The 22,605-nt window shown below is 48.9% G+C and overlaps 1 protein-coding gene across 1 annotated transcript in view; it reads left to right on the top strand.

Annotated features, from left to right (window-relative positions):
- LOC123736401 (eukaryotic translation initiation factor 3 subunit H-like) overlaps positions 1 to 22,605 on the top strand; it is a 69,539-nt gene that overhangs the window by 30,879 nt on the left and 16,055 nt on the right. The gene's annotated exons all lie outside the window — the stretch shown is intronic.

Below are 22,605 nucleotides of genomic sequence, written 5' to 3'. Positions count from 1 at the left end.
CAGTATAACGTGAGGGTTCTATCTAGCCTCTACACCGCTACAGTATAATGTGAGGGTTCTATCTAGCTTTTACACCACTACAGTATAATGTGAGGGTTCTATCTAGCCTCTACACCACTACAGTATGTGGGGGTTCTATCTAGCCTCTACACCGCTACAGTCTAATGTGAGGGTTCTATCTAGCCGCTACACCGCTACAGTATAATGTGGGGGTTCGATCTAGCCTCTACAGTATAACGTGAGGGTTCTATCTAGCCTCTACACCACTACAGTATGTGAGGGTTCTATATAGTCTCTACACCACTACAGTATGTGGGGGTTCTATCTAGCCTCTACACAGCTACAGTATAATGTGGGGGTTCTATCTAGCCTCTACAGTATAACGTGAGGGTTCTATCTAGCCTCTACACCACTACAGTATGTGAGGGTTCTATCTAGCCTCTACACCACTACAGTATGTGAGGGTTCTATCTAGCCTCTACACCACTACAGTATGTGAGGGTTCTATATAGTCTCTACACCACTACAGTATGTGGGGGTTCTATCTAGCCTCTACACCACTACAGTATGTGGGGGTTCTATCTAGCCTCTACACCACTACAGTATGTGAGGGTTCTATCTAGCCTCTACAGTATAATGTGAGGGTTCTATCTAGCCTCTACAGTATAATGTGAGGGTTCTATCTAGCCTCTACAGTATAATGTGAGGGTTCTATCTAGCCTCTATACCACTACAGTATGTGAGGGTTCTATATAGTCTCTACAGTATAATGTGAGGGTTCTATCTAGCCTCTATACCACTACAGTATGTGGGGGTTCTATCTAGCCTCTTCACCGCTACAGTATAATGTGGGGGTTCTATCTAGCCTCTACAGTATAATGTGGGGGTTCTATCTAGCCTCTACAGTATAACGTGAGGGTTCTATCTAGCCTCTACAGTATAATGTGGGGGTTCTATCTAGCCTCTACAGTATAATGTGAGGGTTCTATCTAGCCTCTACAGTATAATGTGGGGGTTCTATCTAGCCTCTACAGTATAACGTGAGGGTTCTATCTAGCCTCTACAGTATAATGTGAGGGTTCTATCTAGCCTCTATACTGCTACAGTATAACGTGAGGGTTCTATCTAGCCTCTACAGTATAATGTGAGGGTTCTATCTAGCCTCTACAGTATAATGTGAGGGTTCTATCTAGCCTCTACAGTATAATGTGAGGGTTCTATCTAGCCTCTACAGTATAATGTGGGGGTTCTATCTAGCCGCTACAGTATAATGTGAGGGTTCTATCTAGTCTCTACAGTATAATGTGAGGGTTCTATCTAGCCTCTACACCGCTACAGTATAATGTGGGGGTTCTATCTAGCCTCTACAGTATAATGTGAGGGTTCTATCTAGCCTCTACAGTATAATGTGGGGGTTCTATCTAGCCGCTACAGTATAATGTGAGGGTTCTATCTAGCCTCTACAGTATAACGTGAGGGTTCTATCTAGCCTCTACAGTATAATGTGGGGGTTCTATCTAGCCGCTACAGTATAATGTGGGGGTTCTATCTAGCCTCTATACCACTACAGTATAATGTGAGGGTTCTATCTAGCCGCTACAGTATAATGTGAGGGTTCTATCTAGCCTCTACAGTATAACGTGAGGGTTCTATCTAGCCTCTACAGTATAATGTGGGGGTTCTATCTAGCCTCTACAGTATAACGTGAGGGTTCTATCTAGCCTCTACAGTATAACGTGAGGGTTCTATCTAGCCTCTACAGTATAATGTGAGGGTTCTATCTAGCCTCTACAGTATAATGTGGGGGTTCTATCTAGCCTCTACAGTATAACGTGAGGGTTCTATCTAGCCTCTACAGTATAATGTGAGGGTTCTATCTAGCCTCTACAGTATAATGTGAGGGTTCTATCTAGCCTCTACAGTATAATGTGAGGGTTCTATCTAGCCTCTACAGTATAACGTGAGGGTTCTATCTAGCCTCTACAGTATAATGTGAGGGTTCTATCTAGCCTCTACAGTATAATGTGAGGGTTCTATCTAGCCTCTACAGTATAACGTGAGGGTTCTATCTAGCCTCTACAGTATAATGTGAGTGTTCAGTGTAGTTGACAGCTATAATTCAGGACAGATGAGTCTGGCAGGGAAACATGAATAATAACTGAATGTAACCAGCTTGATTAGATCACTGCTGGTTCACAGGTTTGCCCTCTCCCTCCATCTCTCTCTCTCTGCAGCGGTAATTGTGGAGACTGGAGACACACACACACACACACACACACACACACACACACACACACACACACACACACACACACACACACACACACACACACACACGCCCGCGGATGCACAGAAGAACAAGCACACACCCCTCTCTCTCTCTTCAGGGTGTTTATTTTAAGTCAAGGGATTAGTTTGCTCAGACATGATCTCTTCAACTGTTCTACCCATTTTTTTTCTCTCTCTCTCTCTCCCCTTTCTCGCTCTCTCTCTCTCTCCCCCCTTTCTCGCTCTCTTTCTCCTCTCTCTCTCCTTTCCTTCTCTTCTTTCTCTCGCTCTCCCCTTTCTCTCTCTCCCCTTTCTCGCTCTCTCTCTCTCCCCTTTCTCGCTCTCTCTCTCTCTCCCCCCTTTCTCGCTCTCTTTCTCCTCTCTCTCTCCTTTCCTTCTCCCCTTTCTCTCGCTCTCTTCTTTCTCTCGCTCTCCCCTTTCTCTCTCTCCCCTTTCTCTCTCTCTCTCGCTCCCCCTTAACTCTTTCTCCTTTCTCTCTCTCTCTTTCTCTCGCTCTCCTCTCTCTCCCACAATTCAGTATCCAATATGCATTAACTTCATTCTCCTTTCGTAATGCATCAGCCGTCCTTCCCTTCCTTCCTTCCAGAGTTACACATCCATTAGATCATTGATTCAGTCTTGTTTCTCTCTCTCTGAGCTTCGCTAATTCAAATCATTTGTCCTTCAAAAGATGTCAACTTGAGAAAGAAACTGCTATTTTGTATTGGAACACCGGCCGCATGGCACCGAAGTGTCCGGAACGGTCCCAAGCCAGCCAATCCCAACCCTCTTCTGAAGCTGGTTACCAGACCTGGCTTTAAATAGTATTTGAAATCATTTCAAATATTTTAGCTGTGCTTGATTGAGCTTGCCTGGCTCCATGGACCAAATAGAGTAGTTTCTGAACTGGGAACCTGGCCTTTCTGACTCTCCAGGCAGGCTCAAACAAAAGCTAAAAGTATTTGAACACAGGGCTGCTGGCTTGCTAGTCCCAGTTTGAAATGTAATCCATAAATCAGGTCCCGTGGCTGCTTGTCGTGGGCTGCTTGTCGTGGGCTGCTTGTCGTGGGCTGCTTGTCGTGGGCTGCTTGTCGTGGGCTGCTTGTCGTGGGCTGCTTGTCGTGGCTGCTTGTCGTGGGCTGCTTGTCGTGGGCTGCTTGTCGTGGGCTGCTTGTCGTGGGCTGCTTGCTGGGGCTGCTTGTCGTGGGTTGCTTGTCGTGGGCTGTTTGTCGTAGGCTGCTTGTCGTGGGCTGCTTGTCGTGGGCTGCTTGTCGTGGGCTGCTTGTCGTGGGCTGCTTGTCGTGGGCTGCTTGTCGTGGGCTGCTTGTCGTGGGCTGCTTGTCGTGGGCTGCTTGCCGGGGCTGCTTGCCGGGGCTGCTTGTGTAATATGACCAACCCACTACATGTTAGTCATACTCATACTGTGGAGTCTTTATTCAATAAAGGAATTCTGTTCTTCAATAGACAGGAAGAGAAAGCAGGAACACAATCACAAGGACACCATCGGTCAGAGAGACAGACAGAGGGGGAGAGGGAGACCAAGGGAGAGGTGGGGACAGAGGGAGAGACGGGTGGAGGGGAGGAGAGGGAGCTAGAGAGCCGGGGGGAGGAGAAGAGAGGGCTAGAGAGACGGGGGGGAGGAGGAGAGAGAGCTAGAGAGACGGGGGAGGAGGAGAGAGAGAGCTAGAGAGCCAGGGGTAGATTGGGGGGTGGAAGGGAGCTAGAGAGCCAGGGGTAGATTGGGGGGTGGAAGGGAGCTAGAGAGCCGGGGGGTAGATTGGGGGGTGGAAGGGAGCTAGAGAGCCAGGGGGAGATTGGGGGGTGGAAGGGAGCTAGAGAGCCAGGGGGAGAGCTGTTCTGCAGCATCCACATGTCTGTAGCGTGGTGATAAATGTACTGCTGGAAGTAAAGGAACGTGGAGGTGTTGTTATGCTGGGTGTTGGTGAGGGTTCCTCTGGTTCTACTGCTGGAAGTAAAGGAACGTGGAGGTGTTGTTATGCTGGGTGTTGGTGAGGGTTCCTCTGGTTCTACTGCTGGAAGTAAAGGAACGTGGAGGTGTTGTTATGCTGGGTGTTGGTGAGGGTTCCTCTGGTTCTACTGCTGGAAGTAAAGGAACGTGGAGGTGTTGTTATGCTGGGTGTTGGTGAGGGTTCCTCTGGTTCTACTGCTTGAAGTAAAGGAACGTGGAGGTGTTGTTATGCTGGGTGTTGGTGAGGGTTCCTCTGGTTCTACTGCTGGAAGTAAAGGAACGTGGAGGTGTTGTTATGCTGGGTGTTGGTGAGGGTTCCTCTGGTTCTCCTGCTGGAAGTAAAGGAACGTGGAGGTGTTGCTATGCTGGGTGTTGGTGAGGGTTCCTCTGGTTCTACTGCTTGAAGTAAAGGAACGTGGAGGTGTTGTTATGCTGGGTGTTGGTGAGGGTTCCTCTGGTTCTACTGCTGGAAGTAAAGGAACGTGGAGGTGTTGTTATGCTGGGTGTTGGTGAGGGTTCCTCTGGTTCTACTGCTGGAAGTAAAGGAACGTGGAGGTGTTGTTATGCTGGGTGTTGGTGAGGGTTCCTCTGGTTCTACTGCTGGAAGTAAAGGAACGTGGAGGTGTTGTTATGCTGGGTGTTGGTGAGGGTTCCTCTGGTTCTACTGCTGGAAGTAAAGGAACGTGGAGGTGTTGTTATGCTGGGTGTTGGTGAGGGTTCCTCTGGTTCTACTGCTGGAAGTAAAGGAACGTGGAGGTGTTGTTATGCTGGGTGTTGGTGAGGGTTCCTCTGGTTCTACTGCTGGAAGTAAAGGAACGTGGAGGTGTTGTTATGCTGGGTGTTGGTGAGGGTTCCTCTGGTTCTACTGCTGGAAGTAAAGGAACGTGGAGGTGTTGTTATGCTGGGTGTTGGTGAGGGTTCCTCTGGTTCTACTGCTGGAAGTAAAGGAACGTGGAGGTGTTGTTATGCTGGGTGTTGGTGAGGGTTCCTCTGGTTCTACTGCTGGAAGTAAAGGAACGTGGAGGTGTTGTTATGCTGGGTGTTGGTGAGGGTTCCTCTGGTTCTACTGCTGGAAGTAAAGGAACGTGGAGGTGTTGTTATGCTGGGTGTTGGTGAGGGTTCCTCTGGTTCTACTGCTGGAAGTAAAGGAACGTGGAGGTGTTGTTATGCTGGGTGTTGGTGAGGGTTCCTCTGGTTCTACTGCTGGAAGTAAAGGAACGTGGAGGTGTTGTTATGCTGGGTGTTGGTGAGGGTTCCTCTGGTTCTACTGCTTGAAGTAAAGGAACGTGGAGGTGTTGTTATGCTGGGCGTTGGTGAGGGTTCCTCTGGTTCTACTGCTGGAAGTAAAGGAACGTGGAGGTGTTGTTATGCTGGGTGTTGGTGAGGGTTCCTCTGGTTCTCCTGCTGGAAGTAAAGGAACGTGGAGGTGTTGCTATGCTGGGTGTTGGTGAGGGTTCCTCTGGTTCTACTGCTTGAAGTAAAGGAACGTGGAGGTGTTGTTATGCTGGGTGTTGGTGAGGGTTCCTCTGGTTCTACTGCTGGAAGTAAAGGAACGTGGAGGTGTTGTTATGCTGGGTGTTGGTGAGGGTTCCTCTGGTTCTACTGCTGGAAGTAAAGGAACGTGGAGGTGTTGTTATGCTGGGTGTTGGTGAGGGTTCCTCTGGTTCTACTGCTGGAAGTAAAGGAACGTGGAGGTGTTGTTATGCTGGGTGTTGGTGAGGGTTCCTCTGGTTCTACTGCTGGAAGTAAAGGAACGTGGAGGTGTTGTTATGCTGGGTGTTGGTGAGGGTTCCTCTGGTTCTACTGCTGGAAGTAAAGGAACGTGGAGGTGTTGTTATGCTGGGTGTTGGTGAGGGTTCCTCTGGTTCTACTGCTGGAAGTAAAGGAACGTGGAGGTGTTGTTATGCTGGGTGTTGGTGAGGTTTCCTCTGGTTCTACTGCTGGAAGTAAAGGAACGTGGAGGTGTTGTTATGCTGGGTGTTGGTGAGGGTTCCTCTGGTTCTACTGCTGGAAGTAAAGGAACGTGGAGGTGTTGTTATGCTGGGTGTTGGTGAGGGTTCCTCTGGTTCTACTGCTGGAAGTAAAGGAACGTGGAGGTGTTGTTATGCTGGGTGTTGGTGAGGGTTCCTCTGGTTCTACTGCTGGAAGTAAAGGAACGTGGAGGTGTTGTTATGCTGGGTGTTGGTGAGGGTTCCTCTGGTTCTACTGCTGGAAGTAAAGGAACGTGGAGGTGTTGTTATGCTGGGTGTTGGTGAGGGTTCCTCTGGTTCTACTGCTTGAAGTAAAGGAACGTGGAGGTGTTGTTATGCTGGGTGTTGGTGAGGGTTCCTCTGGTTCTACTGCTGGAAGTAAAGGAACGTGGAGGTGTTGTTATGCTGGGTGTTGGTGAGGGTTCCTCTGGTTCTACTGCTGGAAGTAAAGGAACGTGGAGGTGTTGTTATGCTGGGTGTTGGTGAGGGTTCCTCTGGTTCTACTGCTGGAAGTAAAGGAACGTGGAGGTGTTGTTATGCTGGGTGTTGGTGAGGGTTCCTCTGGTTCTACTGCTGGAAGTAAAGGAACGTGGAGGTGTTGTTATGCTGGGTGTTGGTGAGGTTTCCTCTGGTTCTACTGCTGGAAGTAAAGGAACGTGGAGGTGTTGTTATGCTGGGTGTTGGTGAGGGTTCCTCTGGTTCTACTGCTGGAAGTAAAGGAACGTGGAGGTGTTGTTATGCTGGGTGTTGGTGAGGGTTCCTCTGGTTCTACTGCTGGAAGTAAAGGAACGTGGAGGTGTTGTTATGCTGGGTGTTGGTGAGGGTTCCTCTGGTTCTACTGCTGGAAGTAAAGGAACGTGGAGGTGTTGTTATGCTGGGTGTTGGTGAGGGTTCCTCTGGTTCTACTGCTGGAAGTAAAGGAACGTGGAGGTGTTGTTATGCTGGGTGTTGGTGAGGGTTCCTCTGGTTCTACTGCTTGAAGTAAAGGAACGTGGAGGTGTTGTTATGCTGGGTGTTGGTGAGGGTTCCTCTGGTTCTACTGCTGGAAGTAAAGGAACGTGGAGGTGTTGTTATGCTGGGTGTTGGTGAGGGTTCCTCTGGTTCTACTGGGCTCAGTGGCTCCTCTCCTCTGTTCTCCTCTGTTCCACCTGCTTTCTCTGATTGGCTGTAATTCATCTTAGTTAAGCAAGGCTCTGTGGAGAGCTGCCACCCTGTCTGCTGCAGGGGTGCTGAGGCACACACACACACACACACACACACACACACACTGAACACACACACACACACACACACTGAACACACACACACTGAACACACACACTGATAAGGAAAAACACACACACACACACACTGAACACACACACAACACACACACACACTGAACACACACACACTGATAAGGAAACACACACACTGAACACACACACACACACACACGAACACACACACACACACACACACACACACACTGAACACATACACACACACACACACACACACACTGCTCAGTGATAGATATCCTGCCTTGTGCTGTCGTCGCAAATGTCCCCCTATTCCCTCCATAGTGCACTACTGTTGACCAGGACCTCTAGGAAGACCCACAGGGGTCTGACTCAAAACCACTGTTGACCAGGACCTCTAGGAAAACCCACAGGGGTCTGACTCAAAACCACTGTTGACCAGGACCTCTAGGAAAACCCACAGGGGTCTGACTCAAAACCACTGTTGACCAGGACCTCTAGGAAAACCCACAGGGGTCTGACTCAAAACCACTGTTGACCAGGACCTCTAGGAAAACCCACAGGGGTCTGACTCAAAACCACTGTTGACCAGGACCTCTAGGAAAACCCACAGGGGTCTGACTCAAAACCACTGTTGACCAGGACCTCTAGGAAAACCCACAGGGGTCTGACTCAAAACCACTGTTGACCAGCAGTGGCGCTGTGACTGACTGGCGCCCTGGTCACGGCCCTGGTCACGGCCCTGGTCACGGCCCTGGTCACGGCCTGGGGTCACGGCCTGGGGTCACGGCCTGGCCTGGGGTCACGGCCTGGCCTGGGGTCACGGCCCTGGTCACGGCCTGGGGTCACGGCCTGGGGTCACGGCCCTGGTCACGCCCTGGTCACGGCCTGGGTTCACGGCCTGGGGTCACGGCCTGGGGTCACGGCCCTGGGGTCACGGCCCTGGGGTCACGGCCCTGGGGTCACGGCCCTGGGGTCACGGCCCTGGTGTCACGGCCTGGGGTCACGGCCCTGGTCACGGCCTGGGGTCACGGCCTGGGGTCACGGCCCTGGTCACGGCCTGGGGTCACGGCCTGGGGTCACGGCCTGGGGTCACGGCCTGGGGTCACGGCCTGGGGTCACGGCCTGGGGTCACGGCCCTGGTCACGGCCCTGGTCACGGCCTGGGGTCACGGCCTGGGGTCACGGCCCTGGTCACGGCCTGGGGTCACGGCCTGGGGTCACGGCCCTGGTCACGGCCCTGGTCACGGCCTGGGGTCACGGCCTGGGGTCACGGCCTGGGGTCACGGCCCTGGTCACGGCCTGGGGTCACGGCCCTGGTCACGGCCTGGGGTCACGGCCTGGGGTCACGGCCCTGGTCACGGCCTGGGGTCACGGCCTGGGGTCACGGCCCTGGTCACGGCCCTGGGGTCACGGCCCTGGGGTCACGGCCTGGGGTCTCAGCAGCAGGTTCCTGGTTAGAAAGACATTAGGACATTTATAAAGAATTAACTTCCTGCTTGTCGTGGTCTGTAGTGATGATTACATATTAACATTAGGACATTTATAAAGAATTAACTTCCTGTTGTCGTTGTCTGTAGTGATGATTACATATTAACATTAGGACATTTATAAAGAATTAACTTCCTGTTGTCGTGGTCTGTAATGATGATTACATATTAACATTAGGACATTTATAAAGAATTAACTTCCTGTTGTCGTTGTCTGTAGTGATGATTACATATTAACATTAGGACATTTATAAAGAATTAACTTCCTGTTGTCGTTGTCTGTAGTGATGATTACATATTAACATTAGGACATTTATAAAGAATTAACTTCCTGTTGTCGTGGTCTGTAATGATGATTACATATTAACATTAGGACATTTATAAAGAATTAACTTCCTGTTGTCGTTGTCTGTAGTGATGATTACATATTAACATTAGGACATTTATAAAGATTTAACTTCCTGTTGTCGTGGTCTGTAGTGATGATTACATATTAACATTAGGACATTTATAAAGAATTAACTTCCTGCTTGTCTTTACTCACTCACTTCCTTTCCCTTTCAGGTTTATTCTATGTCACTTTCTGACAATGTAAATAGTCCCCCCCTTTGTTTTTACACTGCTGCTACTCGCTGTTTATTATCTATGCATGGTCACCTGTACCCCCGCACATTGACTCTGTACCGGTACCCCCTGTATATAGCCTCCACATTGACTCTGTACCGGTACCCCCTGTATATAGCCTCCACATTGACTCTGTACCGGTACCCCCCTGTATATAGCCTCCACATTGACTCTGTACCGGTACCCCCTGTATATAGCCTCCACATTGACTCTGTACCGGTACCCCCCTGTATATAGCCTCCACATTGACTCTGTACCGGTACCCCCTGTATATAGCCTCCACATTGACTCTGTACCGGTACCCCCTGTATATAGTCTCCACATTGACTCTGTACCGGTACCCCCTGTATATAGCCTCCACATTGACTCTGTACCGGTACCCCCTGTATATAGCCTCCACATTGACTCTGTACCGTAATACCCTGTATATAGCCTCCACATTGACTCTGTACCGGTACCCCCTGTATATAGTCTCCACATTGACTCTGTACCGGTACCCCCTGTATATAGCCTCCACATTGACTCTGTACCGGTACCCCCTGTATATAGTCTCCACATTGACTCTGTACCGGTACCCCCTGTATATAGCCTCCACATTGACTCTGTACCGGTACCCCCTGTATATAGCCTCCACATTGACTCTGTACCGGTACCCCCTGTATATAGCCTCCACATTGACTCTGTACCGGTACCCCCTGTATATAGCCTCCACATTGACTCTGTACCGGTACCCCCTGTATATAGCCTCCACATTGACTCTGTACCGGTACCCCCTGTATATAGCCTCCACATTGACTCTGTACCGGTACCCCCTGTATATAGCCTCCACATTGACTCTGTACCGGTACCCCCTGTATATAGCCTCCACATTGACTCTGTACCGGTACCCCCTGTATATAGTCTCCACATTGACTCTGTACCGGTACCCCCTGTATATAGTCTCCACATTGACTCTGTACCGGTACCCCCTGTATATAGTCTCCACATTGACTCTGTACCCGTACCCCCTGTATATAGTCTCCACATTGACTCTGTACCGGTACCCCCTGTATATAGTCTCCACATTGACTCTGTACCGGTACCCCCTGTATATAGCCTCCACATTGACTCTGTACCGGTACCCCCTGTATATAGCCTCCACATTGACTCTGTACTGTAACACCCTGTATATAGCCTCCACATTGACTCTGTACCGGTACCCCCTGTATATAGCCTCCACATTGACTCTGTACCGGTACCCCCCTGTATATAGCCTCCACATTGACTCTGTACCGGTACCCCCTGTATATAGCCTCCACATTGACTCTGTACCGGTACCCCCTGTATATAGCCTCCACATTGACTCTGTACCGGTACCCCCTGTATATAGCCTCCACATTGACTCTGTACCGGTACCCCCTGTATATAGCCTCCACATTGACTCTGTACTGGTACCCCCTGTATATAGCCTCCACATTGACTCTGTACCGGTACCCCCTGTATATAGCCTCCACATTGACTCTGTACCGGTACCCCCTGTATATAGCCTCCACATTGACTCTGTACCGGTACCCCCTGTATATAGCCTCTTTATTGTTATGTAAATGTATTGTTAGTTTTCGATTAGATTCAAAAAAATTTTAACTTTTAGTTTAATTTAGTAAATATTTTCTTAACTCTATTTCTTGAACTGCATTGTGGGTTAATTAAGGGCTTGTAAGTAAACATTTCATGGTAAGGTCTACGACCTGTTGCATGTGACAAATAAAATTAGATTTGGTTTGAGAATGTAGCGATGCTGTTGTCAGTGTGACGTTGAATATCTAGAAGTTTGACCGTTTTTATAAGGAAATGCGTAATAATGTAAATATTTCTCACTTTCTCTGCTGGTCTTTTAGACTCAGGTAGTCGTCTGCCGCACCACCTTTCCCTCTGACTCTTTTCAGTTGAATGAGAATCACAGAGCGTGTAACTACCTCCTCACAGGCCTCATTATAGAGCACAGGCTTTCAAAGGAGCCATTACCCATAGTCCTCTCTGCTCTCCCATGGAATGTTATTGAAGACACTTCCATCATCACTCCCACTTAAACCTCATCTCTCTCTCTCTGTGTGTGTGTGTGTGTGTGTGTGTGTGTGTGTGTGTGTGTGTGTGTGTGTGTGTGTGTGTGTGTGTGGGGGGGGGGTGTTTGCACCAACCACTTTCCTGTATGACTGACATTCACCTGCTCCATATGTACGGTACGATGAGGATTTGACTGCTCCATATGTACGGTACGATGAGAATTTGACTAGACCGTTCACCTGCTCCATATGTACGGTACAATGAGAATTTGACTAGACCGTTCACCTGCTCCATATGTACGGTACGATGAGGATTTGACTAGACCGTTCTCCTGCTCCATATGTACGGTACGATGAGGATTTGACTGCTCCATATGTATGGTACGATGAGGATTTGACTAGACCGTTCTCCTGCTCCATATGTACGGTACGATGAGGATTTGACTGCTCCATATGTACGGTACGATGAGGATTTGACTAGACCGTTCTCCTGCTCCATATGTACGGTACGATGAGGATTTGACTGCTCCATATGTACGGTACGATGAGGATTTGACTAGACCGTTCTCCTGCTCCATATGTACGGTACGATGAGGATTTGACTGCTCCATATGTACGGTACGATGAGGATTTGACTAGACCGACAGTCTTAACATTTACATTTACATTTAAGTCATTTAGCGGACGCTCTTATCCAGAGCGACTTACAAATTGGGCGAGAGAGAGAGAGGGGAGAGAGCTTCCTTGAACTGCACCCTATTCCCTATATAGTACACTACTGTTAACACTAGCCCTGTGTACGGAATAGGGGACCATTTGGAACCCATCTGTTGATATGTGACTCGCTCTATACTTGGATTTTCTCTCACTGATTCTCTTCCACTTGTTGGTTCTAGTGTGTTTAGCAGAAATACCAGTTATTATGACCTACTTAACCAAACGTGAGAGAAATGTACATTAAGTTGCAGTGGAGAGGAGAGCTACGTTTAGTTTATAAACCTACATGTTTATTTGGCTGAAGAGTGTTTGAGTCTAGTACTACCAGTCTGCCTTATGAATAAACATGTATATTAGACTACCAGTCTGCCTTATGAATAAACATGTTTATTAGACTACCAGTCTGCCTTATGAATAAACATGTTTATTAGACTACCAGTCTGCCTTATGAATAAACATGTTTATTAGACTACCAGTCTGCCTTATGAATAAACATGTTTATTAGACTACCAGTCTGCCTTATGAATAAACATGTTTATTAGACTACCAGTCTGCCTTATGAATAAACATGTATATTAGACTACCAGTCTGCCTTATGAATAAACATGTATATTAGGCTACCAGTCTGCCTTATGAATAAACATGTTTATTAGACTACCAGTCTGCCTTATGAATAAACATGTTTATTAGACTACCAGTCTGCCTTATGAATAAACATGTTTATTAGACTACCAGTCTGCCTTATGAATAAACATGTTTATTAGGCTACCAGTCTGCCTTATTAATAAACATGTTTATTAGACTGTAGACTGATGTTATACTGGGGGGGGGGAAATGAAGAACAGAATAAAAACAGTTGCTTGGTGAGAAGATGTTAACCATCGACAGTGGAAACCCATGTTCACAGTTAGCCGTTATGTAAATGCCCAGCTGAAAAGTACCGAGGGGCTTGTCTCCAAGTCAGAGCAGGTCCGCCGTGGCCCAGCGAGACACTGGTGCCGGCCCACAGAGACGGAAAAGTCTGAGCCTTTCGGGTAGAACACCGTTGGAATTTCTCGGTGAAAATGCTCCCTTAGAGATCCTCCCTGGTATTTAACCTGGTTCTGTCTGTAAGGCTGAGAGATCCTCCCTGGTATTTAACCTGGTTCTGTCTGTAAGGCTGAGAGATCCTCCCTGGTATTTAACCTGGTTCTGTCTGTATTGCTGTAAGGCTGAGAGATCCTCCCTGGTATTTAACCTGGTTCTGTCTGTATTGCTGTAAGGCTGAGAGATCCTCCCTGATATTTAACCTGGTTCTGTCTGTATTGCTGTAAGGCTGAGAGATCCTCCCTGGTATTTAACCTGGTTCTGTCTGTATTGCTGTAAGGCTGAGAGATCCTCCCTGGTATTTAACCTGGTTCTGTCTGTATTGCTGTAAGGCTGAGAGATCCTCCCTGGTATTTAACCTGGTTCTGTCTGTAAGGCTGAGAGATCCTCCCTGGTATTTAACCTGGTTCTGTCTGTATTGCTGTAAGGCTGAGAGATCCTCCCTGGTATTTAACCTGGTTCTGTCTGTATTGCTGTAAGGCTGAGAGATCCTCCCTGGTATTTAACCTGGTTCTGTCTGTAAGGCTGAGAGATCCTCCCTGGTATTTAACCTGGTTCTGTCTGTAAGGCTGAGAGATCCTCCCTGGTATTTAACCTGGTTCTGTCTGTAAGGCTGAGAGATCCTCCCTGGTATTTAACCTGGTTCTGTCTGTATTGCTGTAAGGCTGAGCGATCCTCCCTGGTATTTAACCTGGTTCTGTCTGTATTGCTGTAAGGCTGAGAGATCCTCCCTGGTATTTAACCTGGTTCTGTCTGTAAGGCTGAGAGATCCTCCCTGGTATTTAACCTGGTTCTGTCTGTATTACTGTAAGGCTGAGAGATCCTCCCTGGTATTTAACCTGGTTCTGTCTGTAAGGCTGAGAGATCCTCCCTGGTATTTAACCTGGTTCTGTCTGTAAGGCTGAGAGATCCTCCCTGATATTTAACCTGGTTCTGTCTGTAAGGCTGAGCGATCCTCCCTGATATTTAACCTGGTTCTGTCTGTATTGCTGTAAGGCTGAGAGATCCTCCCTGGTATTTAACCTGGTTCTGTCTGTAAGGCTGAGAGATCCTCCCTGGTATTTAACCTGGTTCTGTCTGTAAGGCTGAGAGATCCTCCCTGGTATTTAACCTGGTTCTGTCTGTAAGGCTGAGAGATCCTCCCTGGTATTTAACCTGGTTCTGTCTGTATTGCTGTAAGGCTGAGAGATCCTCCCTGGTATTTAACCTGGTTCTGTCTGTAAGGCTGAGAGATCCTCCCTGGTATTTAACCTGGTTCTGTCTGTATTGCTGTAAGGCTGAGAGATCCTCCCTGGTATTTAACCTGGTTCTGTCTGTATTGCTGTAAGGCTGAGAGATCCTCCCTGGTATTTAACCTGGTTCTGTCTGTATTGCTGTAAGGCTGAGAGATCCTCCCTGGTATTTAACCTGGTTCTGTCTGTATTGCTGTAAGGCTGAGAGATCCTCCCTGGTATTTAACCTGGTTCTGTCTGTAAGGCTGAGAGATCCTCCCTGGTATTTAACCTGGTTCTGTCTGTAAGGCTGAGAGATCCTCCCTGGTATTTAACCTGGTTCTGTCTGTAAGGCTGAGAGATCCTCCCTGGTATTTAACCTGGTTCTGTCTGTATTGCTGTAAGGCTGAGCGATCCTCCCTGGTATTTAACCTGGTTCTGTCTGTATTGCTGTAAGGCTGAGAGATCCTCCCTGGTATTTAACCTGGTTCTGTCTGTAAGGCTGAGAGATCCTCCCTGGTATTTAACCTGGTTCTGTCTGTATTATTTTAAGGCTGAGAGATCCTCCCTGGTATTTAACCTGGTTCTGTCTGTAAGGCTGAGAGATCCTCCCTGGTATTTAACCTGGTTCTGTCTGTAAGGCTGAGAGATCCTCCCTGATATTTAACCTGGTTCTGTCTGTAAGGCTGAGCGATCCTCCCTGATATTTAACCTGGTTCTGTCTGTATTGCTGTAAGGCTGAGAGATCCTCCCTGGTATTTAACCTGGTTCTGTCTGTAAGGCTGAGAGATCCTCCCTGGTATTTAACCTGGTTCTGTCTGTATTGCTGTAAGGCTGAGAGATCCTCCCTGGTATTTAACCTGGTTCTGTCTGTAAGGCTGAGAGATCCTCCCTGGTATTTAACCTGGTTCTGTCTGTATTACTGTAAGGCTGAGAGATCCTCCCTGGTATTTAACCTGGTTCTGTCTGTATTGCTGTAAGGCTGAGAGATCCTCCCTGGTATTTAACCTGGTTCTGTCTGTATTGCTGTAAGGCTGAGAGATCCTCCCTGGTATTTAACCTGGTTCTGTCTGTATTGCTGTAAGGCTGAGAGATCCTCCCTGGTATTTAACCTGGTTCTGTCTCTCTAAGGCTTTGGGTCCATAGTTGCGCTGCTGTCCTTGTTGAACTGCCAGGATGAGACACTGTCTGGCTGGCTGCTGCTTTGTCTGCCTTAACAATGGCCTGGTTCTGCCTGGTTCTGCCAGGGCCTGGGGCTGTGTGACGGAGGCTAGCGTTGGGTGGGTGGGCGCCAAGGCCAGCACCTCTCCTAAATGTGTTCTATTATCTGTCACATAATCTGCTTTAAGCCAGCCTGTAGTCATGGGTTCTCAACTTCAGTCTGAATCACTCCTCCTCCTCTCTGTCTCCCTCTCCTGTTCCTCCTCCTCCTCCTCCTCTCTGTCTCCCTCTCCTGTTCCTCCTCCTCCTCCTCTCTGTCTCCCTCTCCTGTTCCTCCTCCTCCTCCTCCTCCTCTCTGTCTCCCTCTCCTGTTCCTCCTCCTCCTCCTCCTCCTCTCTGTCTCCCTCTCCTGTCCCTCCTCCTCCTCCTCTCTGTCTCCCTCTCCTGTTCCTCCTCCTCCTCCTCTCTGTCTCCCTCTCCTGTTCCTCCTCCTCCTCCTCCTCCTCTCTGTCTCCCTCTCCTGTTCCTCCTCCTCCTCCTCCTCTCTGTCTCCCTCTCCTGTTCCTCCTCCTCCTCCTCCTCCTCCTCTCTGTCTCCCTCTCCTGTCCCTCCTCCTCCTCCTCTCTGTCTCCCTCTCCTGTTCCTCCTCCTCCTCCTCTTCTGTCTCCCTCTCCTGTTCCTCCTCCTCCTCCTCCTCTCTGTCTCCCTCTCCTGTTCCTCCTCCTCCTCCTCTCTGTCTCCCTCTCCTGTTCCTCCTCCTCCTCCTCCTCTCTGTCTCCCTCTCCTGTTCCTCCTCCTCCTCCTCCTCTCTGTCTCCCTCTCCTGTTCCTCCTCCTCCTCCTCTCTGTCTCCCTCTCCTGTTCCTCCTCCTCCTCCTCTCTGTCTCCCTCTCCTGTTCCTCCTCCTCCTCCTCTCTGTCTCCCTCTCCTGTCCCTCCTCCTCCTCCTCTCTGTCTCCCTCTCCTGTTCCTCCTCCTCTCTGTCTCCCTCTCCTGTTCCTCCTCCTCCTCCTCCTCCTCCTCTCTGTCTCCCTCTCCTGTTCCTCCTCCTCCTCCTCTGTCTCCCTCTCCTGTTCCTCCTCCTCCTCCTCTGTCTCCCTCTCCTGTTCCTCCTCCTCCTCCTCCTCCTCTCTGTCTCCCTCTCCTGTTCCTCCTCCTCCTCCTCCTCCTCTCTGTCTCCCTCTCCTGTTCCTCCTCCTCCTCCTCTCTGTCTCCCTCTCCTGTTCCTCCTCCTCCTCCTCTCTGTCTCCCTCTCCTGTTCCTCCTCCTCCTCCTCTCTGTCTCCCTCTCCTGTTCCTCCTCCTCCTCCTCTCTGTCTCCCTCTCCTGTTCCTCCTCCTCCTCCTCCTCCTCCTCCTCTCGTCTCCCTCTCCTGTTCCTCCTCCTCTCTGTCTCCCTCTCCTGTTCCTCCTCCTCTCTGTCTCCCTCTCCTGTTCCTCCTCCTCCTCCTCTCTGTCTCCCTCTCCTCCTCCTCCTCCTCCTCCTCTCTGTCTCCCTCTCCTGTTCCTCCTCCTCCTCCTCTCTGTCTCCCTCTCCTGTTCCTCCTCCTCCTCCTCTCTGTCTCCCTCTCCTGTTCCTCCTCCTCCTCCTCTCTGTCTCCCTCTCCTGTTCCTCCTCCTCCTCCTCTCTCTCTCCCTCTCCTGTTCCTCCTCCTCCTCCTCTCTGTCTCCCTCTCCTGTTCCTCCTCCTCCTCCTCTCTGTCTCCCTCTCCTGTCCCTCCTCCTCCTCCTCTCTGTCTCCTCCTGTTCCTCCTCCTCCTCCTCTCTGTCTCCCTCTCCTGTTCCTCCTCCTCCTCCTCTCTGTCTCCTTCTCCTGTTCCTCCTACTCCTCCTCTCTCTCCCTCTCCTGTTCCTCCTCCCTTCCCTCCTTTCCTCTCTTGTCTCCCTCTCCTGTTCTTCTTCATCATCCTCCTCCTCCCCTCTGTCTAGCTCCCTCTCCTGTTCTTCCTCATCATCCTCCTCCTCCCCTCTGTCTCCCTCATGTAGCCTAGCTCCCTCTCCTCTTCCTCCTTCTTCCACTCCTCCCCCTCCTCCCTCTTCTTGTCTCTCTCCTCCATCTATTTATGTTTCCCCCAGTCCTCCTCCCATCAGTTTAACTGTTGCTAAGGCCAGAGCAGCCAGTCACTGAATCCCCAGTCCTCCTCCCATCAGTTTAACTGTTGCTAAGGCCAGAGCAGCCAGTCACTGAAACCCCAGTCCTCCTCCCATCAGTTAAACTGTTGCTAAGGCCAGAGCAGCCAGTCACTGAAACCCCAGTCCTCCTCCCATCAGTTTAACTGTTGCTAAGGCCAGAGCAGCCAGTCGCTGAATCCCCAGTCCTCCTCCCATCAGTTTAACTGTTGCTAAGGCCAGAGCAGCCAGTCACTGAATCCCCAGTCCTCCTCCCATCAGTTAAACTGTTGCTAAGGCCAGAGCAGCCAGTCACTGAATCCCCAGTCCTCCTCCCATCAGTTTAACTGTTGCTAAGGCCAGAGCAGCCAGTCACTGAATCCCCAGTCCTCCTCCCATCAGTTAAACTGTTGCTAAGGCCAGAGCAGCCAGTCACTGAATCCCCAGTCCTCCTCCCATCAGTTTAACTGTTGCTAAGGCCAGAGCAGCCAGTCACTGAATCCCCAGTCCTCCTCCCATCAGTTAAACTGTTGCTAAGGCCAGAGCAGCCAGTCACTGAATCCCCAGTCCTCCTCCCATCAGTTTAACTGTTGCTAAGGCCAGAGCAGCCAGTCACTGAATCCCCAGTCCTCCTCCCATCAGTTTAACTGTTGCTAAGGCCAGAGCAGCCAGTCACTGAATCCCCAGTCCTCCTCCCATCAGTTTAACTGTTGCTAAGGCCAGAGCAGCCAGTCACTGAATCCCCAGTCCTCCTCCCATCAGTTTAACTGTTGCTAAGGCCAGAGCAGCCAGTCACTGAAACCCCAGTCCCCCTCCCATCAGTTTAACTGTTGCTAAGGCCAGAGCAGCCAGTCACTGAATCCCCAGTCCCCCTCCCATCAGTTTAACTGTTGCTAAGGCCAGAGCAGCCAGTCACTGAAACCCCAGTCCTCCTCCCATCAGTTAAACTGTTGCTAAGGCCAGAGCAGCCAGTCACTGAATCCCCAGTCCTCCTCCCATCAGTTTAACTGTTGCTAAGGCCAGAGCAGCCAGTCACTGAATCCCCAGTCCTCCTCCCATCAGTTTAACTGTTGCTAAGGCCAGAGCAGCCAGTCACTGAATCCCCAGTCCTCCTCCCATCAGTTTAACTGTTGCTAAGGCCAGAGCAGCCAGTCACTGAATCCCCAGTCCTCCTCCCATCAGTTTAACTGTTGCTAAGGCCAGAGCAGCCAGTCACTGAATCCCCAGTCCTCCTCCCATCAGTTTAACTGTTGCTAAGGCCAGAGCAGCCAGTCACTGAATCCCCAGTCCTCCTCCCATCAGTTTAACTGTTGCTAAGGCCAGAGCAGCCAGTCACTGAATCCCCAGTCCTCCTCCCATCAGTTGAACTGTTGCTAAGGCCAGAGCAGCCAGTCACTGAATCCCCAGTCCTCCTCCCATCAGTTTAACTGTTGCTAAGGCCAGAGCAGCCAGTCACTGAATCCCCAGTCCTCCTCCCATCAGTTAAACTGTTGCTAAGGCCAGAGCAGCCAGTCACTGAAACCCCAGTCCTCCTCCCATCAGTTAAACTGTTGCTAAGGCCAGAGCAGCCAGTCACTGAATCCCCAGTCCTCCTCCCATCAGTTAAACTGTTGCTAAGGCCAGAGCAGCCAGTCACTGAATCCCCAGTCCTCCTCCCATCAGTTTAACTGTTGCTAAGGCCAGAGCAGCCAGTCACTGAATCCCCAGTCCTCCTCCCATCAGTTTAACTGTTGCTAAGGCCAGAGCAGCCAGTCACTGAAACCCCAGTCCTCCTCCCATCAGTTAAACTGTTGCTAAGGCCAGAGCAGCCAGTCACTGAAACCAGCTCCTTTGAGGGTGTCCAGTATGTAGAGAGCCTAATAAAAATGTTCTTTACTGTTGAGTTATTCCTCTTGAAAGGGAATCACAATGTCTTTTAAAAAGCTCAAGGTCTCATCGTCAAGGAAGGAATGATGATATGTCTTTGTCACCTTAATGTCACCTCTCTTTCTCTCTTTGTGTGTCTTTCTCTCAATTTCAATGTAAGGGCTTTATTACCAGGGGAAACATATTGTTAACATTGCCAAAGCAAGTGCAGCCTTCCCTGTAGCTCAGTTGGTAGAGCATGGTGTTTGCAACACCAGGGTTGTGGGTTCGATTCCCACGGGGGGCCAGCACAGAAAAAAAATGTATGAAATGTATGCATTCACTACTGTAAGTCGCTCTGGATAAGAGCGTCTGCTAAATGACTAAAATGTAAATGTAAGTGAAGTAGATAATTTTTATTGTTTATTTCACTTTTGTTTATTAACAGTAAACATTTAACATACAGAAGTTTCAAAAGAATAAAGACATTACAAATGTCATATTATGTATTTATATACAGTGTTGTAACGATGTACAAATGGTTAATGTACAAAAAGGAAAATACTTTCAACTTTCTCTCTGTGTGTGTGTGTGTGTGTGTGTGTGTGTGTGTGTGTGTGTGTGTGTGTGTGTGTGTGTGTGTGTGTGTGTGTGTGTGTGTGTGTGTGTGTGTGTGTGTGACCTACCCATTAACTCTTCGTTGACTGTAACCAGTATCTAGTCCTGGGTGATATACAGGGCTGTTTGGAAATATCCACGCGGGAGTGTTTCACTACCGTCACATTTTTATATTAAAAGTCAAGTATATATTTTTTATTGCCTCAGAAGAATAATCAGGGGCGTGCGACTGTAGTTTTCCTTCAGAATAATCCATTAGTGCAACACATTCATCAGGAAATAAATTCATTTTTTATCAGATGACAACAGAAGTGCACCGCTGTTTGTCAGCCACAGAGGTAAATGAGCTTATAATGAAAAATAGTATTTTGTTTTGTGTAAAAACGATGCGTATCCATCATATTTCTAATGTTTATCATAGAAAGAATGTAGCCGGCTACATTTCCTGATGTTAATCTTGCGTTTTTAGCTAAAAGGTAGGCTGGACTGAGAACAGTAGCTATACATCAGTCAACAGCCTCTGCTGATTTTTAAAATGCTCGTTTGTCAATTCTCATCCGAGTGGAGAAGTGCAACATCAGTCTGATGCCGAGCATTTTACATCTGCGTTTTCTGAAATATTTCTGCAGAATTCTGCATTAACGCGCGACCCCTTAGTTTAACTTGCTAGTCTTCTAAGTAGAAGTGACGGGGAAACATACAGTGCATTCGGGAAAGTATTCAGACCCCTTGACTTTTTCAACGTTTTGTTACGTTACAGCCTTATTCTAAAATGGGTTAAATAAATAAATAAAATCTCAATCTACACACAATACCCCATAATGACATCACAATACCCCATAATGACATCACAATACCCCATAATGACATCACAATACCCCATAATGACAACCCCATAATGACATCACAATACCCCATAATGACATCACCAATACCCCATAATGACATCACCAATACCCCATAATGACATCACCAATACCCCATAATGACATCACCAATACCCCATAATGACATCACCAATACCCCATAATGACATCACAATACCCCATAATGACATCACAATACCCCATAATGACATCACAACACCCCCATAATGACATCACCAATACCCCATAATGACATCACCAATACCCCATAATGACATCACCAATACCCCATAATGACATCACAATACCCCATAATGACATCACAACACCCCATAATGACATCACCAATACCCCATAATGACATCACCATACCCCATAATGACATCACCAATACCCCATAATGACATCACCAATACCCCATAATGACATCACCAATACCCCATAATGACATCACCAATACCCCATAATGACATCACAATACCCCATAATGACATCACCAATACCCCATAATGACATCACCATACCCCATAATGACATCACCAATACCCCATAATGACATCACCAATACCCCATAATGACATCACCAATACCCCATAATGACATCACAATACCCCATAATGCAAAGAGAAAACAGGTTTTTAGAAATGTTTGTCTGGTTTGGGGATAGATGTTCTGAGTGGTTGGGGGTCCAGAATAAGTGTTTGGGGGTAAGTAGGGGGTTTAGAGGCCACAGCTGGCCAATGAGACTCGGATGAATCCTGTCTGTCTGTCTGTCAATAGCCAGACTGGTGTGTGTCTGTCTCTGGCTGCGTCCTGTGATTGACTGGGATGGTACACACACAAACAGTCACACTCGGAGTGATGTGTAAATGTGCTGTCTGTCCTAGTTAACCTCCCGGTGCTGTCTGTCTCCAGTCTTCCTCTACTCTATTCTGTCTGTCAGTGGGAGGTCAGGGGACCAGCGGTGAGGAATATGGCTGATTCCCCAGCAGAGAGAGATGGTTGATTCAGTCTGCTGTCATGTATTTATAACCCACCTGATGAATGGAAAAAGTAAAAATGTCTCCTCCCTCTTTCTGTCCATCCTCTCTCTCTCTCTCTCTCTCTCTCTCTCTCTCTCTCTCTCTGTCCATCCTCTCTCTCTCTGTCCATCCTCTCTCTCTCTCTCTGTCCATCCTCTCTCCCTCTCTCTGCCCATCCTCTCTGTCCATTTCTCTCTCTCTCTCTGTCCATCCTCTCCTCCATCTCTCTGTCCATCCCCTCTCCCTCTCTCCTCCCTCTGTCTTTCTGTCTGTCCTCTCTCTCTCTCCACCTCCCCTTCTCCCCCACCCTCTCTCTCTCTCTCTCTCTCTCTCTCTCTCTCTCCACCTCCCCTTCTCCCCCCACCCTCTCT

The sequence above is a fragment of the Salmo salar genome, unplaced genomic scaffold, assembly GCF_905237065.1.
Source record: "Salmo salar unplaced genomic scaffold, Ssal_v3.1, whole genome shotgun sequence".
Lineage (NCBI taxonomy): Eukaryota > Metazoa > Chordata > Actinopteri > Salmoniformes > Salmonidae > Salmo > Salmo salar.
The sequence above is the reverse complement of the archived record's forward strand: the minus strand, read 5'-3'. Positions and strand labels throughout refer to the sequence as shown.